Source organism: Gossypium hirsutum, chromosome A06 (genome assembly GCF_007990345.1).
Source record: "Gossypium hirsutum isolate 1008001.06 chromosome A06, Gossypium_hirsutum_v2.1, whole genome shotgun sequence".
In the NCBI taxonomy this organism is placed as follows: Eukaryota; Viridiplantae; Streptophyta; class Magnoliopsida; order Malvales; family Malvaceae; genus Gossypium; species Gossypium hirsutum.
Window position 1 is genome coordinate 104,597,622 of NC_053429.1, and position 2,800 is coordinate 104,600,421.

At 37.1% G+C, this 2,800-nt stretch overlaps 1 non-coding gene across 1 annotated transcript; it reads left to right on the top strand.

Moving 5' to 3' along the window:
- Positions 1 to 1,396: 1,396 nt before the first annotated feature.
- LOC121231101 (small nucleolar RNA R71) lies at positions 1,397 to 1,503 on the top strand. The gene has a single exon (XR_005929169.1). It is a non-coding gene; the product is annotated as a small nucleolar RNA R71 (small nucleolar RNA).
- Positions 1,504 to 2,800: the final 1,297 nt, after the last annotated feature.

Here is a 2,800-nt window from a genome sequence, read left to right on the forward strand (position 1 = left end):
CTATAATTAAGGGAGGGTTGCTATCCTCTTCTATGTCTAGAACAATAAAGTCAACGGGAAATATAAATTTATCGATTTTAAGTAGCACATCTTCAATAATACCTTTAGGGAATCTTATAGTTTTATCTGCTAATTGAAGGCTCATCCTAGTCTGTTTGGGTTTCCCGAGACCTAGTTGCTTAAACATTTTGTAAGGCATGACGTTGATACTAGCCCCTAGATCAGCTAATGCATGATTAACATCTAAACTACCAATTAAGCAAGGAATAGTAAAGCTCCCTGGGTCTTTTAGTTTGTTGGGTAGTTTATTTTGGAGAATGGCCGAGCAAACTGCGTTTAGCTTCACATGCGATGCCTCGTCCAACCTCCACTTATTTGCTAAAAACTCCTTTAAAAATTTCATTGCGTTTGGCATCTGCAATAGAGCTTCAATAAACGGTAAGTTAATATGTAATTTTTTTAAGAGTTGAAGGAATTTACCAAATTGTTCATCTGAGCAGTCTTTCCTTGTCGCGTTGGGGCATGGCACACGAGGTTTATATTCGATAGTCACTGGTTTGTTTGTATTTTGATCTACCTCACCTTAACCTTTGCTTACCACAGTTTCTTGCCTCGGTTCTGGTTCAGGCTCAACGACTCATTCGTCATCTTGAATATTAATTGCATTGAGTTGTTCCCTTCGGTTAGGTTCGGTATTACTTGGCAAACTACCTTGTGGTCATTCGGAGATTAGTTTGGAAAACTGGCCTATCTGAGTTTCGAGGCTTTGGATTGACGCTTGTTGATTTTAAGTGCTGTCTCAGTGTTCTGAAAAAGGGTTTCTGACACTGATATGAACTTTGACAGCATCTCTTCAAGGTTTGGCTTCTTTTCATGTTGGTAGGGTGGTTGTTGGTAGTCCAGAGGATTTTGTGGTCTTTGATTTCCTTGACCGCCCCACGAGAAATTGGGGTGGTTCTTCCAACCTGCATTATAAGTGTTACTATAGGGATTGTCTTGAGGTCAAGGATTATTACCCATGTAGTTTAATTGCTCGTTATCCATGTTATGGCCATAAGGTTGCTATTTCGAATGGCTTGTTCCACTGCTAATTTCTTCGCACTGCATTACTGGGTGAACCTGTGAAGAGTTAAGAAAACTATCAATCTTTTTATTTAAGAGTTCTACCTGATTAGAGAGCATGGTGACCGAATCAACATTATAAACGCCGGCTATTTTCGTTGGCTATGTCCTTATGACTTGCCATTGATAGTTATTAAGTGACATCTCCTCTATAAACTCATAGGCATCTTCCGGTGTTTTATTGTTGATGGTTCTGCTAGCAGCTGCGTCAACCATTTGCCGAGTCGAAGGATTCAGACCATTGTGGAATGTTTGAACTTGGAGCCAAAGCAGTAACCCATGGTAAGAGCATCTTCTCAAAAGGTCCTTGTATCTCTCCCATGCATCGTAGAGTGTTTCTAAATCCATCTGCACAAAAGAAGAGATATCATTACGTAATTTAGCCGTTTTAGCCGGCAAAAAATATTTGAGTAAAAATTTTTCGATTATTTGTTCCCAAGTAGTAATTGATCCTCGTGGTAACGAGTTCAACCACTGTTTAGCTTTGTTCCTCAATAAAAAGGGAAACAACCGAAGACGAATGGCATCATCAGAAACGCCATTGATTTTAAATGTATTGCAAAATTCCAGAAAGTTTGCTAAGTGAGCTTGGGATCTTCATCCTGTAAACCATCAAACTGAACAAATTGTTATATCATCTGAATAGTGTTAGGTTTAATTCAAAAGTATTTGCAGCTACAGCAGGTCTAACTATGCTAGATTCAGTTCCTGTTAAAGAAGGTTTAGCATAATCATATATAGTGCGTGGAGCAGGATTTTGATTAACCGCAATTGTAGGAGGTAGCTGATTGTTTTGTTTTTTAGCCATCTCTTCGATTGGGGGTTGAGTATCATCTTCTTGCATGTTCTCTGTGTATCGTAAGCTTTGCCTTATTTCTTTTTGGTTTCTATGAACTGTGTGATCAATTTCTTCATCAAAAAGTATTGGCCCTGACGGGTTTCTTCTAGTTATAAACTATAAAAACCTGCCAAGAGGAAGAAAGAGTAGGTTAATGAATAATAATAATAATAAAATTAAATTAAATTGTAAGAAAAATAAATGGCTAAAGTAATAAAAATTGAGTGTTCCTAATATTTCAGTTCTCCGGCAATGGCGCCAAAAACTTGATCGCGTGATTTCGTGATAGGTTTTAAATATTTATAATTACTCATTCTTGAACTAACTATTATCGTGATGTAGGCAAGTGTACCTATCGAACAGTAGTATAGTTTTAGCAAGACCGAATTGTCGAACCCAAAGGAACTAAAAGTTCTAGTAATGACTGTCTTTTTATTATCTAGCCTAAGAATAAAAAGGTTTTGTTTTAATTAACTAATTATCTAAACTAAGAACACACAGAGAAAAGAATTGGGGAATTTCTTTTGGGAAAATCGATTGATTTAAGGAAATACCTAAGGAAAAATCCACCTAGACTTGTTATTCTGGCTCTGAATCAGACGATTTATTCATTCAACTTGTTCCGTAGAGATCCCTAAGTTATGTTATTATCCCTATTCAAGACTAATAACGTCTAATCCCTAGATTGAATAACCGAGACTTTTCTCTAATTAACACTCTAGGGTTGCATTAATTCGATCTATGGATCCTCTTATTAGGTTTCACCCTAATCCGAAAAAATCTTGTCACCCTATGTCTAGGTGCGCAATCAACTCCACTTAATTATGACAAATGTACTCT